Source organism: Phoenix dactylifera, chromosome 16 (assembly GCF_009389715.1).
Source record: "Phoenix dactylifera cultivar Barhee BC4 chromosome 16, palm_55x_up_171113_PBpolish2nd_filt_p, whole genome shotgun sequence".
Lineage (NCBI taxonomy): Eukaryota > Viridiplantae > Streptophyta > Magnoliopsida > Arecales > Arecaceae > Phoenix > Phoenix dactylifera.
In genome coordinates this window covers 11,867,961-11,884,133 of record NC_052407.1, presented here as the reverse complement: position 1 = coordinate 11,884,133, position 16,173 = coordinate 11,867,961, and the positions used below count along the sequence as shown (strand labels likewise).

The 16,173-nt window shown below is 41.2% G+C and overlaps 1 long non-coding RNA gene and 1 pseudogene across 23 annotated transcripts; both read left to right on the top strand.

Annotated features, from left to right (window-relative positions):
• The first annotated feature begins 2,771 nt into the window (after positions 1-2,771).
• LOC103707222 lies at positions 2,772-12,077 on the top strand. Of its 23 annotated transcripts, XR_005506553.1 has the most exons (7): positions 2,772-3,808; positions 3,910-4,119; positions 4,278-4,422; positions 6,709-7,768; positions 7,932-8,137; positions 8,296-8,352; positions 10,514-12,077. It is a non-coding gene; the product is annotated as an uncharacterized LOC103707222 (long non-coding RNA). The 23 variants fall into 23 exon arrangements; XR_005506554.1 differs by having other exon boundaries at positions 2,772-3,629; positions 3,746-3,775; positions 3,910-7,768; XR_005506548.1 differs by having other exon boundaries at positions 2,772-3,629; positions 3,746-3,808; positions 3,910-7,768.
• Positions 12,078-15,951: 3,874 nt separating this feature from the next.
• LOC120104147 lies at positions 15,952-16,059 on the top strand (annotated as a pseudogene).
• Positions 16,060-16,173: the final 114 nt, after the last annotated feature.

Genomic DNA, 16,173 nt, shown 5'->3' with positions numbered 1-16,173 from the left:
TAGAACATAATTAAATGAACAAACCCAAAAAAGTGGAACCCTTATTACCTGTCGTGAAGTAGACGACCAGAATGTGTGCTTGTGGGCTGGGGCGACGACCAAAAACGCGGCGCAGCAAGTAGACTCGTCAAAGGGCTCCAATTAGATCCGTGTGCAGCAACTTGTTGGGCCTGCTGTGAAAATGGGCCTGTCGGGCTCAGAATCGGACAAACAGAGAGTCGGCCGTGTGGGCTTTGAAGTGGCGGGTTGGACCTGTGAGTTGGGCCCGTTGAATAAAGAAAAAGGGAGGGGTCTGGTGTTATGGTGGTGTCGGCTTGTTGTTGGATTCGATGGGCTATCGGGAGTCAGGGTGCGTGTGGGGTGGGGAGGAAACAAAGGGGAAAGGGTGAGGGCCGGAGATGAGGCCTCCAAGAGGTGGTGGTCGCAGTGGCGGAAAGGAGGAGATGGAGAGCGGCGGAGGGGAAAAAGGTGGCGGCGCTCTCGGGTGGTGAAGCAGCGGATGGCGACGGTGGAAGCGGCGCTGCAGGGGAGATTCCCTTGGGTCCGGTCAGTGGTGTCGGGTGGAGGCGGAAGCGAGGACGAAGGCGTGGGGGGGGGGAGATGGCGATGGGGTTCGGGCGGTGGGCACGGGCAAGAGCGTGAGGCGGCGATGGTGAGTGCGGGGCGGCGAAGGCGGGAATGGCGATGGCGAAGACGGCGGCGGCACGGGCGGAGCGGCGCTACGAGGGCGGCGGCGCAGCGTGCGGTTAGGGAAGATGAACAAAGGTAAGTTTTTTTTTGTCTTTTCTTTTTTTTATCTTTTTTTTTCAACTCAGACCCATTAGGATCCGGGTTATCGGGCGTGACCCGCTCCGAAAACCCATTAAGCGTCCATCATGTGCAAGTCACGTGCGTAGCTTTTTTTTGGGGGGATGGATCCGGGCTAACAGAGAAACGGGTAACGGGTTTGGATCTTACCCGTTAGGTTGGTTTTCTTCAACCTCTCGACGGATTCGGAAGGGCGTGCCACTCTTTGCGGCGGCGCTTGCGGCTGGAGCGGAGATCCTGGCCGCGGCTTTGCGGCGACGGGACGGCTGGTCACGGGTTTCGGCCGGCGAGTGGCGGTGAAGGCGGCCGTGGTTGAAGGGGGCTGGTGACGGCGAAGGCGGGATCGAACGCGGAAGGGCGGCGTTCTCGGGTTTGCTGGCGGCGATTCCATGAGGTTTGATACCAGGGGCATGGGCGACCGATAGTGGTTTGGCGTTGCTAGCGGCACCTGGTGGTGGCAATGGGCATGGGTGCAACGGCGGGTGGAAAGGATCCGGCGACGGGGATTTTCCCCTTCCGTTCTGGTAGGAGCTGAGAGAAAGGGAGGGAAGTGTGGCCTACTTCCCTACGGGGTGGTGGTGTGAGTCCGCTGAGAGGGGGTGGGATCGGGAGTTGTGAGCAAGGGGGTGAGTGCGTGGCGAATCGACGAAGGTGTTTTCCCTATTCTTCGTGTGAGAGCCGGGAGAAAGGGAACAGGGGTGAAAACTGAAAGAGAGAGAGGGAGGAGAACAAAAACTGGATCATGGCTTTGGCAGCAGGGGCAAAGCCAACCTGGCTCTGATACCAAGCCGATGTAGCACAACTGCAGGAAAAGAGGAAAAGAAGGAGGAAGAACAAGGGAGGAAGAAGGAAGAAGAGGTTATAGAGACGCCGGAAGAAGAGAAGAGGAGGAGGAGGAAGAAGAAGAATAAGAAAGAGGCTAGGGTTTTTTCATTCAATCATCAATTCCCTCATACATGAGAGGGGTGGTCTTTATATAGACCTTACATATTGACCCAATTACATAAACCCAATTGACCAGTCTAATAACAAAATAACGGACCAAATTGACTTGACTAAAACAAAAACAAATAATGCAATAAAAGAAAATAACTCGGACTCAAATGGACCCAATCCGGATTTGAGTCAATCCGGGGGCTCAGGATCATCTGAACGAAGGGCTCTGATGTCCCTGATGTCCCCATCAAAAGGAGCTTCTTTGCAAATAAAAGATTGTGTTTAGGAATACATATGCATATAGTAGGGGTGGCAATATCATGTCCGGATGGATACGGGTTTGCTCTGAGTGATAAAGGTTCACCTTAAGAGTTGAAGCTAAAAGCTCATCAGCTTTGCAGATGATGAAGGTGTAGTTTGCAAATTCGACAATGAAAATTTTATGAATGAGAATGTGAGGATAGAGGGATAACTCCATTTTCAGATGCCAACTTGATCATTCCAACAACTAAACTGAGCAACCAAGTGGATCACCTTGTTTCAACCCCCTTCAATGTCCGAACCATTTTCTCTGAGCTCCATGAACAAGGAACAAAGATTTAGCATGACAAACAGCAGCTTTAATCCATTCCATCCATTTAGAGTTAAAGCCTCTCAAATTGAAGCGACGCCCCAACTAACACAATCAAATGCTTTACAGAAATCGGCTCGAGAGATCATCTCACGTGTAGTTGCAAAAATGTTCAATATAAGCTTTCTGTGAATGGCAGATTGGGCTTGATCAACTATGAGCCGATTCTAATCGATTTGATTTATCCGTGGGCTCTGAGTTGGCGCTGCGAACTGACTAGGGGATACAATTTTGAGTCATGCAAAAATTTATCAGTGAATATGTTTATTTGATGCTTCAGATTGTATAACCCCATCGTTTAAGACGTAAGCAAGCTTATAACAGGTATAACGGCTCTAATTGGCAGGCCTATAACTATAAATAGAGGCCCATCCCTTCGCACAAACCTTCTCCTCTCTCTCTTTCTCCCTTTTTTCTTTTTCTTCTTCTTCTCCGGCTTCTTCTCCTCCTTCTCCTCTTCTTTTCCTTTCGTATGTTGAGGCAATGATTATAGGCAGCTTGCGAAGGGATTGTTCTTCTTCTCCTCTTCTTTCCATGCCTCCGCCTCCTTCTTTCTTCATTAGCTAGCAGCAGCCATTGTTAGATGGGGGAGGGGAAGAAGACACAGTGGGATCTTTTCCCTAGGTCGGCTTCTAGTTCTCTTCCTCAAGATTGTTGGTCTTCTCTTTCTTGTTCTCCTTCTCCTTGTTCTTGGACTCCCAGGTTGGATAATGGCCACGATGTGGTGCTTCTCGTTATCTTTTTCCCTTTCTTTGTTTATGTTTCTGCTCTCTCGCTTTTGTTCTTTTTATTTGTTTCCCAAATTGGGAGAGCGGCATTGCTTTTGGGTTCTATAGAAGGAGGCTGTGATGATTCTTGAACGAGGGTTTTGCTACATTTTGAGAGGAAACGGCTATCTTCTTGACGGCGAGGCAATTTGGATGGTCTACTGCTGTTCTTCTGCAGGCAAGATCAAAACGTTTGCAGCCGTTTTGATTTATTAGTTGCAGATCAATTGGTGAATCTGAGCCTCCCTCTTCATCTTCACCTTCTCTGCTTTCTAATCCTAGTTTTTTTTTGTTTTCAATATTCTTTTTTCTAGGGTTTTTTGAATTTCTTTACTATGATTAGTATTGCCGCCAAAGAATTCATAGCAAATTAGAGTTTCAAGAACCCAAACCCTCAAATTGCTATTCAGGCTGTTGGAAAACTCGGAGTTGTATTGCTTGACATTAGGTTTTTATAACATTCAAGGGAACTACTTGAGTAACTACAGGTAACAAGGGTTTTGATCTTCTTCTCTTTGTTCCTTTCTCCTTCATCATTCTTTATTTTTATTTCCTTTTAACGAATTGCGACAAATGAGAGCTTGGAAACTCTGCCATCCCCCAGACCTGGAACGGATTTTGATTTGTAGCCGTTGTAAGTTGCAGAGGTCATCACCCGAGGAGAAGAGTAGGGGAATCTTCTCCTCTCTTTTTTTTGTGTATGCACGTATATTGAGGCGATGATGGATGACTTGTAAAATTGCTCTTCTTCTCTTCTTTGCATGTCAGCTTCTCTAGTAATAGGTGAGGCATTTCTGGAAGGGATTGTTCTTCTTCTCATCTTCTTTGCATGCCTCCTCCTTCAGCAGCGATAGGGCGAGCAGATCTGGAAGGTCTGCTGTTCCGCAGACAAAAAGCATTTGTTAGATAGTGGGACGAGAAGAAGACAGTGTGGGATCTTTTTCCTAGGTCGGCTTCCAGATCTCTTCCTCAAGATTGGTTGGTCTTCTCTTTCTTCTTCTCCTTCTACTTGTTCTTGGACTCTCGGGTGGATAATGGCTGCAATGTTGTGCTTCTTGTTATCTTTTTCTCTTTCTGTTTATGTTTCTTCTCTTTTGCTTTTCTTTTCTTCTTTGTTTCTCAAATTCGGAGAGCAGAATTGCTTTTGGCTTCTATACAAGCTACATTTTGAGAAGAAAGTGGCTATTCTCTAGACGGCGATGCAATCTTGGATGGTCTGCTGCTGTTGTTCTGCAGGCAACCGTTTGCAGCCATTTTGATTTATTAGTTACAGATTAATTGGTGAATCTCAGCCTCCCTCTTCATCTTCGCCTTCTCTGCTTTCTAATTGCTGGGCGTTTTGTTTTTCGGAGGCTTATTTCGTTAGATGCTAAGACTAGTTATCTGCTTCTTCATATAAAGAGTTTGGATTATTTTATTGCTTTTATATCTCTCATCCTGCTTGGTTGTTGTACATAAATTTGTGCTGGTTGTTGTTTTGGTTGGCTGCCATTGCCTGCTCCATTTGATGACATGTGAATGATGGTCATCAAATTTTGAGCAAACCTTTTTTGGGTCCATTAGTCTTGGTGATGCAATTGGTTATCCACCTGCTTTAATTTGTTGTTGCACGCACCACATTTGTTGAATGCCCCAACATCTATTTAATGTTAGCATTATGTGGTTTTGTATGCTATTTTTTTGCCACTGTGACTGAGACACACATATAACTTTAGTGTTTTCATGGATGGATTATAGTAATTTCTGTGCATTTGTTACCTCTTGCTGTCAACTTTGAATGATATGATCAACCCTTTTTTGGTAGATGCTGTTTGTAGGTCACTGTTGGTCTAAACTGTGGATGAAATAGTCTGCTAGTTGATTGCACTGCCGGTCATTGTATCTGGCATTGATAAATAGTTAATTTTCGAACCAACAAATTTTTTTTGGGGCTACGGTAATGTGCATTTTGTTGTTTTAATTCAATGTTCAATAAGCATTATTCAGTTGATCTCACCTAAGTTCAATCTTCACGTGATGCTACAGGCCTTAAAGCATTCACGTCATAACTTATATTAATTGCAGTTGTGTTCCAAAGTATCTCTGTTCCCTTTTTCATTCTTATCATATCTACAACTGAAGTGATATAACAAAATCCTGACAATAAATTGTTGGGCTCTTTTACATGAACTACCAGTTTATGTGTGAATCTTATTGTGCTGTTTTTTTCCTGCAATTCTTTTATGTCTCTTGTTATTAAGTTAGTTGAAATGCCTGCTTCACCATTGGATAACTTTTTCTCCCATTTGTTGTGATTGGCTAATTAATTTAATTTGTTTTTTATTTTTATTTCTGCTCTCATTTAATTTGGGATGCTCTGGTCTTTTGCTGACATTTACATCCTTGTTTTCTGTACATCATGATAGTGATACCACTACTTTTGCCCCCATTTTTAATTAGTCAAGCCTTTCATAGTAGATGGATGCTGTTTCTAGGTCTCTGTTGGTCTAAAGTCTAAATTGTGAATGAAATAGTCTGCTAGATGATTGCACTTCCCGTCATTGTATCTGGCATTGATAAATAGTTAATTTTCAATCCAACATTTTTTTTTTGGCTATGGTAATGTGCATTTTGTTGTTTTAATTCAATGCTCAATAAGTATTATTCAGTTGATCTTACCTAAGTTCAATTTTCACGTGATGCTACAGGCCTTAAAGCATTCACGTCATAACTTATATTAATTGCAGTTGTGTTGGAATGTATCTTTGTTCCCGTTTTTATTCTTATCATATCCACAACTGAAGTGACATAACAAAATCCTGACCATAAATAGATGGGCTCTTTTACATGAACTACCAGTTTATTGGTGAATCTTATTATGCTATTATTTTTCTGCAATTCTTTTAGAGCTCTTGTTATTAAGTTAGCTGAAATGCCTGCTTCACCATTGGATAACTTTTTCTCCCATTTGTTGCGTTTGAGTCTTGACTAATTAATTTAAGTTGTTTTTTCATTTTTTTCTGCTCTCAGTTAATTTGGGATGCTCTGGTCTTTTGCTGACTTTACATCCTTGTTTTCTGTACATCATGATAGGGATACCACTACTTTTGCTCCCATTTTTATGTGCTGTGTATGTTGCTTAATCTTTTATTTGACAACATTGTTTGGTTCTCTTAGTACAACTTTCAAATAGTATCATTTGCCGTTGCCACGAGACAATGACATGATATTCTGAAAATGCATTTGCATAATCTCAGAATTATTAGACTAATTCCTATATAGCTCCTATCCCTTTTTGAACAAGTTCAGAATCGGAAGAATTTCTCATTGTTTTGTCTGCTGGCCATCAGTTATGGTTATATCCTTGTGACATACCGTGTGGTAATTCCAATCCTTTAATTTTTTTATTAACCTTGTTGGTTACATTGAATCCGCATGACTTTCCATTTGCTTGGAAATCATTTCTGCATGTTGTTCTAGATACTTTACCATTCCTTTTTCATCCTCTCTTTCTCTTTAATTTCCATGCCTTCATGCCTGAGTTTGTGCTGTAATTTTAGTATGTTTGTTAATGTATTGTCTTGGCAGGGCTTGGTGCAGTGGCAAAGCTGCTCCATTTTGACCTGTGCATATCATGTATTTGAAACACTTCTCGAGATCTTGTGTGGCAGAAACTTTGGGGACGCCTTTTTTTTGAATGTATTATGTATCATAAAGGTAAGATTTGTGATATCTAGGAATGATTATATTCTATTGAGTTGTGAATGATTGTTTTAGCCTTATCATTTTGTAGGATGTAGTCATATCTGCTGAAGTTCAAATGGACCAACAATTAGCATATACTGGTTGACTCAGTGATTTATTCTTGAAACTGAGATTGATTTGTTACAAAGCCAAATATTGAGTATTGTAGGTAAATTGTCTGCTTTGGTTTCTTAGAACTCACTTCTGAGCTATTGTTGGACCCTATGCTGCAGCTAAAGCCCGAACCTTTTGGGTGAAGATGACAACATCTTTACCAATTCGTGTGATATCCTTCAAATGAACTATTACTACTCCTGGTCATCTCATCTTATAGGGGCTAGATTCATGATTTTCTGTGGAAGCTGTCCTCGATAAATCCCTAACCATTGATGTCTTTTTAGCTAGCATATCTGATTGGTGGAACAGCATACTAAGGTCGAAAAACCATCTGATCGCAGTATTTCTTGAAGTATGTAAGTATATTTTGATTTATTTCCCAACAATTTATCTTAGTATTACTTTTATTGCTTATGGCTGTGATTTCTTCAATCAGATTAGCTTTTTGGCCTGTTCTTGACGTTGAACAAGCATCGATAGTGCTGGACATCATATTCTAGACTAGTATACTAGATTAAATTATTCATGTGTTGCTGACCTGTTCTGACCAGATCTTGATTTGAAAGTACTGGTAGGTTGTGAGTTGGGAGGGAACCCACTAGGGTCTCTTGAGTCATATTCAGATATGCAGTAAACCTTATTTATTTATTTATGGTAGTAGACATGTTTAGAAGGAGCATGGACAGGCATACAATGTGACAGATAATTGCCTTCTCAAAGAGCCGGTTCTTGTATGTTGGTAAACAAGGCTCGGCCTTCCACCTCTCCTGTCTCCTAGCTTGAGGAGGTGAGCATATATAGTGATTTCTCAGTTACCCTTCAAGCATTGTTCCTTCTCCTTTTCTTCTTCGCTTTTTTGTGTGTATGGATGTATTTATGTATGAATATTGATGCAACAATGGGTGACTTCTAAAATTGTTCTTCTCTTATTTGCATGCCATCTTTTCTAGCAATAGGCGAGGCATTTCTGAAAGGCCTGCTACACAGCTGGCAACCGATCTGTATTCATTGCAAGTTGGAGAGTCATCACCCGAGGAGAAAAGGGGAGGGGGGATCTTCTCTTTTTTGTGTGTATGTATGTATATTGAGGAGATGATGGGTGACTTGTAGAATTGATCTTCTTCTCTTCTTTGTGTGTCAGCTTCTCTAGCAATAGGTGAGGAGCTTCTGGAAGGTGGTGAATTTGAGCCTCTTCTTCCTCTTCCCTTTTTGCCTTGAATTTCTTGTTTTTTGAAGATTATGTTTTTTTAGAATATTTTAATTACATTACTGTAATTAAATTTCTTCTGATGTGTTTTTATGTTGTTCCTGAAGAATTCATAGGATTTGGAGGCCGATGAAAGTTTCGGGATAAGGATGGTATCAATAAAGGTACGATTTTGACTTCGAAAACTCAAATTCTCAAAGTTTGTATTTTGGTTGTCAAAAATCAGAAATTGTTTGCTCAATACTAAAATGTGTTACATTTTTACATTTTCTCCTTCACAAAATCCTGATCATAAATAGATGGGCTCCTTTACATGAACTACCAGTTTATAGGTGAATCTTATTGTGCTATGTTTTTCTGCAATTCTTTTATGTCTCTTGTTATTAAGTTATTTGAAATGCCTACTTCACCATTGGATAACTTTTTCTCCCATTTGTTGCGATTGGCTAATTAATTTAGTTTGATTAGGAAAGTAAGGTAAATAGGAGTAATATATTAAATATTTTCATTATATAAATAAAAAATATAATAATATTTTTTACTATAATTTAAAATTATCCTTCAATAATAATAGGATAATAATATGCTTAGTAATATATTATAATATAATATATATATCATTAAAGTAATATATAATATCAACATAATATTTTATATATATATATATATAACATTGACATAATATATTGATGGTATATTGATATATCAATTTTTCTACTAAATTGTGGGGTATTTTTGTCTTTAACTTTCAAGGATTACTGCCCTAGGGTGATCTTGAATTCTCGACCTCAAGGATGGGTATTCCATCATCGAGTTGGGCGGTAATTTGAGAAGTGGAGGTGATTTAGGATCACTATGGTGCAACCAAACGCGGTGATCTCATCATCTCTACCCACATCACCCTTGATCCTGAGACGATCACCTCATACCAAACGCCCCTGTAAGACATAAGCTTCAAAATTATATTTATAATAAGGGTTCCAAGAATTAGAAGGAGCATGGGCAGGCATACAATGTGATAGATAATCGCCTTCTCAAAGAGCTGGTTCTTGTATGTTGGTAAACAAGGCTCAACCTTCCACCTCTCCTATCTCCTAGCTTTCTACTTGAGAGAGGAGATGAGCATCTATAGTGATTTCTCAGTTACCCTTCAAGCACTGTTCCTTCTCCTTTTCTTCTTCGCTTTTTTGTGTGTATGGATGTATTTATGTATGAATATTGATGCAACAATGGGTGCTTTCGAAAATTGTTCTTCTCTTATTTGCATGCCATCTTCTCTAGCAATAGGCGAGGCATTTCTGGAAGGACCGAGGAGAAAAGGGGAGGGGGGATCTTCTCCTTCTTTCTTGTATGTATGTACGTATATTGGTGAGATGATGGATGACTTGTAAAATTGCTCTTCTCCTCCTCTTTGCATGTCAGCTTCTCTAGCAATAGGCGAGAGGAACTTCTGGATTTGAGCCTCTTCTTCCTTTTTCCCTTTCATCTCTTTTGCATTTCTTCTTCTTCTTTGTTTCCCAAATTGGGAGAGCAGCATTGCTTTTGGGTTCTATACAAGGAGGATGTGATGATTCTTAGACGAGTGTTTTGCTACATTTTGAGAGGAAAGCGGCTATTCTCTCGACGGCGAGGCAATCTTGGATGGTCTGCTGCTGTTGTTCTGTAGGCAACCATTTGCAGCCGTCTGTTACCGCATAGAATATTTATATGTTCTCTCCGTAGAATATTTTTGCGGACTGTTCCTGTATAGAATATTTATGCGGACTGTTTTCCGAGTAGAATATTTATGCGGACTTCTCCAGATAGAATATTTATGCGGACTATCTTCGCATAGAATACTTATGCGTACAGTTTCTGTATAGTATTTTATGCGGACTGTTTCCACATAGAATCTTCATAGGGATTTTCTCCTTATAGTATTTTATGCGGACTGTTTCCACATAGAAACTCTGTGTGGCCTCTTTCTGCACAAAAACTTTATGAGGACAGTTTCCGCATCCAAGGTTTTTGCGGACCGTTTCCGCATAATATCTCTATGCAGACATTTCCCGCGTAGAAATAATATGCGGACAGTGGCCGCATAGAAATAATATGCGGACAACGTCCGCATAGACAATATAGGATCAGTATGCGGACAGAGTCCACATAGAAATAATATGCGGAGTATTTCCGCATAGAACGTCTATGCGGACTGTTTCCGCCGCATGGAACGTCTATGCGGACGTTTCCGCATAGCATAGTCTATGCGGACCGTTTACGCATAAAATCTTTGTGCTTCCTGGCCATCCTGCTCACCGTCCGATCGAACTCCCTGCTATTCTGCAGCGCGTTCAGGGCTTCCAGCCCGCCCAACGGATTCTCGTTCACGAAGATCTTGGGCACTGCAGCGATTCCCGTCCGTTGGATCAGCTCCTTCTCTCTTGATGGGAAGACGTGGACGTTGATCTCGATGTTGGGTAGAGATGTCTCTCGTAAGCCGCAGTCGAGGCAGCTGGACCGCGAGAAGAAGGCTCTCCGCCCCTTGAATATTCTAGTTGTTCATATCTTATCTGCCGACCAAATTCCAGAACAGATGCAATCTATCCCAATATACTTGTTAGTTAAGTTTATGCTAGTACAGGTTTCCATACAGTTATGACTACTGATTAGAATATATTATTGATGATGAAAATTCTGTTTATCAGTGGAAGTGTTCTGGTTATTCTTAGCATTATCATGTGGTTGCTCTGAAGTCTGAAGACTCGTATCTTATTTTATTTGAGAAGAAAGATGAGGCAGCCCATCAGTTCCTTTCATTTCATGAGAATTGAGGTGCATGCAAATACAATTATGGGAATGCCTAACTATTTTACAGGAACAAGTTTTACATTTCATAAGAATTCAAAATCCATATAAATTCATTCGTTTCTGAAGACCAGTATGTAGTCTTATTAGGTGCTTGACCTAATCTCGTTATCGTAATTGAGCTGAGACTCTTAAATTTAAGTCTGCATCGAATATTTCCAGGCTCTTTTGTTTTTTTTGACTTCCTAACCAGATACAAAAACCATTAGCCTCCCTATGTACCAATGGTGTTATGCTGCAAAAGCCTTCAAAATCTTGAGCTGACACCTGCCAGATCCCGAATTCTCCTGTAGAGAAATGCGAGGCCACCATTTTGATGTATCAGATCAAATGCTGCCTGGAATATTATGATGCATCACCAGGTATCAGAAATCCATCCCTGGCTATCCTTATAATTGGTCTCTAGATGATGTCCTTGTTTTTCCCGAGTGTTATCACAGCAACCAGTAGAGACCTCGAATAAAAAGTTTCCCAGCCCTCCTGCTGCGTCTCCAGCAAAATTCCTCTCGAGTAAGATTAGGGTCTTTGAATTCCTGAGCTTTCTCTGAACGATTTATGGACGATTTTGTGGAGTGAACTAACCGAACTGTAAATTTGTGGATCTTTATTGGTGAATTTGAATATGATTTAAAGAGATCTGCGATTTCCCAAGGGTTATCACTTAACGATTTAGCTGGTTAATTTGAAAATGGCAATGCTTTACAGATTTCCCGCTAATTTCCCATGATTTCCCGCTAATTTGACTTACAAGTAACAAAGGCTATTATATCAGCAAGCGTGACATTTCAAGAGCCGTCTGGAAATTTGGAACACAAAAATGCTTAAATGCAAGGTATGCCATCAAGGTTGCATATATTTTCAAAAAAATTGGTAGAATTAAACAACCGTCAAAAGATATTGCTGAAAGAACTGAAGTTGCTTAGGTGGTTGGACGGCTGGAGAGCAAAACGTGGTCCAAGTCGCTCCAGTTTGGTAACATTGACGTTCGAAAAGATGCCTAGCCTGTAGCATAGAAAGTCTTTTAAAAACGTGGTTGCACAAAGGGGGGAAAAAAAATGTCCGCATAGAACGCCTATGCGGACAGCAACCGCATAGACAGCGTTGCGGACGGCCTCCGCATAGAATAGCTTCCGCATAGAAAGCCTATGCGGGCAGATTCCGCATATAAAGCCTATGCGGGCGGATTCCGCGGGAAATATCAGCATAGACAACCTATGCGGACATATACCGCATAGAAAGGCCTATGCGGGTGTCCGCATAGAACGCTAGTCGGAAATGGTCGCATAGGAAAAAGCCTATGCGGGTGTCCGCATAGAACGCCTGTGCGGACAGCCACCGCATAGAACGCATATGCCACCGCATAGAACGCATATGCGGACAGCCTCCGCATAGACATCGTTGCGGACAGCCTCTGCATAGACAGCTTCCGCATAGAAAGCCTATGCGGGCCGATTCCGCATAGACATCCTATGTGGGCAGATTCCGCATATACATCCTATGCGGACAGATCTCGCATAGAAACGCCTATGCGTGTGTCTCCCGCATAGAAACACCTATGCGGGCAGATGCCGCATAGAAACACCTATGCGGGCAGATGCCGCATAGAAACACCTATTCGGGCAGATGCCGCATAGAAGCCTATGCGGACTCTTTCCGCATAGAACGCTAGTATATTTATGCGGACAGTTATGATAAAATCTTTATGCTCCCTGGCCATCTCGCTCACCGTCAGATCGAACTCCCCCTATGCCGCAGCGCGTGCAGGGCTTCAGCGGATTCTCGTTCACGATGATCTTGGGCACTGCGGCGATTCCCGTCCGTTGGATCAGCTCCTTCTCTCTTGATGGGAAGACGTCGACGTTGATCTCGATATAGGGTAGAGATTTCTCCGTAAGAACGATCGGACGGCCCCGCAGTCGCGGCAGCTGGACCGCGAGAAGAAGGCTATCCGCTTCTTGATTTCCCGACGATCCTGGCCGTCGATCGGGACATCCTCATCGTCGAGCTCCTCTTTTGGCCGCACGATCACTTTGAGATCAGAGCGGTGAAACTCCTGCGCGGCGGGCCGAGCGGTCGCTAGCCCCGGCGGTGGTGCCGGTTGCGGCAAGGGGGAAGGTGGAATCTTGCCTCGGAATCTTCGCTGTCGACTTGATCATCTCCGGCGAGCTTCCCCTCGAAATCTTGGCCGTTCTCTGCTCGATTGGTGATTTTTTCGCCGGAATCTTGCCTCGGGGAGTTGGAATTGTGATGATTATCTTCGTCGCCGGAGGCATCTTTGTTTTCCGGTGGAACCCTTGCGGCAGCGCCTCCCATATCCGGGTGCTTTTCATCGAGGTCGATTTCCTTGCCTTGTTCGCTGGGGTGGGATTCAACCTGAGAGGGGGATATTTACCGGTTCCTCTTCCCCCATTAATGTTTATTTCTCTTTTCTCAAAGTGAGTGAACTCAAATGCATCCTTTGAGTATTTCCTAAGAGAGTCCATAAGAAAGAGAAATGAGAGAGATTTTTATCGATCAATTTTGTTGATTTTCACCGACGGCTTCTGGATTTAGCTATCAATTGCTTGCATAAGGACAGAGCAAATTTTAGTTTAAAGAGAGCGCCTTCCATAGCATATTCTTAATCAAGTATCATCTATAATAATTTATTTTACGTACTCCATGTAACAAGTGTGCCAAGAAAAAATTGTTTGTTAAATGAACAAAAAAATAATAAAAATAAATTAAAAGATTTGTGATGCTAAACACTAAAGACAACACTACTTTATTTTCCACCCTCGATGCTGTACTCATAGGGATAGTGCATCACACTCTTTACATTCTAAAATTTTTGTTGAAGTCACGATGTCCAAGACTCTTTAGTTAATGTTTGAGTATATAATGTCGTGGAAAGTAGTTTTCGTATATTTAATTGATCATGAAAAAGTGATACATGAACCATTTAAGACTTCATATTATGAATGAGGTTTAGGTTTGAATGTTGTTTAGCACTGACTTGGCTTGTGGGAATCTTGTCGTACCAAACTGAATTTTGGATCCACACAGCCCTCTCCCAAGATGAACCAGCCTAAAGTAATTTATAAACCTTGAGTAATAAAACACCAACATGGTGCATCAGGACATTGACACATGAACAGCAAAGGGCATTCCAGTTGATCTCCTGACTGTTTTTTTTTTATACTTCTCCTGATAAAAAATAGGAGCATCAAAGTTACCAGCAGGTAGGCATCCAGTGCAGAGTATTTTATCAGACAGTGGTCTTGCACACAACCACCTATTTTGTCTGTCCTACTGTCATCCAGGAAAAGTAGAAAGAAAAAAACAAGTTGCTTTTGCCAACCTAAAACAGGGGTTTCAATATGAGTTGCCTTTGTAATCGGGTCAGGTTAGACGTACCTTGTATCATGTACAAGTTTGGAGCCATTAGTTTGCTAAGGTATGATTGGATTGACTAAAAAGTCTATGCTGTTAACGATTATAACAAAAAAAAAGAGAGTAAAGGACATAACACAAGAAACAATGTCTAGGTCACATTCATCATCTTCATTTTCTTTTATTCTTTGGTTAATCTTTCCTATGTTGATATCCAATTCTGGTCCTTTTTTTTTTCTCAACACCGGCTCACACACGACGAATGTGGATGCGGCTAATAAAATCAGAAAACAAAAAGACTACATAAGAGCTTTGGCACAGATACGCGGTTCGTCCAGATGAGGTTTCCAAAGTGATGAGCCACAAAAAAAGCAATTCAGTCTGCACCATCGTTTGGCTCTCGATAAATGTGCGTGGTCTGGTGGGAGCCGCACTCTTCTAGTAATTTGCGAATATCATAGAGTAGCAGCCGATTTTCAACTGTGCATCTCTGACTCAGGATCCACTCAATTCTAGTCCTTTTCATTGGTCCTTTTTATCTACTATTTGAACAAGAAAAGGTTATTTATTGTTTTTGACCAAGTGCCCTTTTATAATTGGGATGCTCATTGTCCCACTCCTCTGGAGTCACCATGGGTGACTTTTTTTTTTTTTTTGTTTCCGTGATGTACTCTCTTTTTCCTGCATTTCTACCTTTCATACAACATATACGCTAAATTTTAGGGTAATTGATATTTGACGGCCTAATTGGATTGATAGAATTATTTATTTATTGATTTATTTTCGGTGTGGATAAGGTTGTTGATAAAATCCCTATCTTTTTGGAACGCCGTGGCAATAATAACATCAGCAGCAATAGAAATGCTAAAAGAAAACCTAAAAATCTTGAGTCCAGACAATGCTTAGATGGTGACTAGGCTTTTCTCTATGGATGTATGGGATCCTCCGGGTTTCAATTATTCCAGATCCAAACCTATTGGATTTGTGATCTAAATTTTGTTCCATACTTGGTTTATTGAAACAGTGGGTCTACTCTAGGTTCGGCTATCATAAGAAAATCGTGAGTCTTTAGATCATGTAAGGGTGTGTTATGACACATACGCTATCTAATATGTGTTGGATTTGGGTTGATATAGATTGGATTCGAGCCCTCACTAGCTATCAAACAGTAGATGTTAAATGAAGCTAAAACCAACCATATTTCAAGGAGTTCAACAATGAAACATCAATCAAATGCTCATGAAATTAAATCATGAATAGCAAGCACTTAATAGTTTCTATATGATTAACTAGATAATGAAATGATAGACTTAATTTAAAGTCCAGTACAGATATTCAAATATATTTTAACATGTAATTACTTATTATTTTATCTCATTAAATTATAAAACAAAATTTTATATAACAAGATTTTACAAAATAGAGTATGAATAAACTCATGTATTTATGGGGTGTTGAGTGAAGTACATGAGAGGAAGGTTTGCCATTTCTCAGTAAGAGCTAGTTGCATAATTGCTCCAGTGGAAGAATTATAATTGCTGTCCAATACTTGGTCAATGGATTGATCAAGAAGGCCCATGGCTTAGGTTAGGGGGCCTCATTGCACTTGGAGGGGGGCCCTAGCTTACCATCTCCCCAAGTGGGAGAGTGGAAGTCATTATAATTACTGTCTATATTATATATAAACAAGTTATTTAGTTTGAAATTGTTTGTGTTGGGTTTAAAATTCCAAAACTAAACTAGGTCCAAAATTTTTAATGTGCCAACAA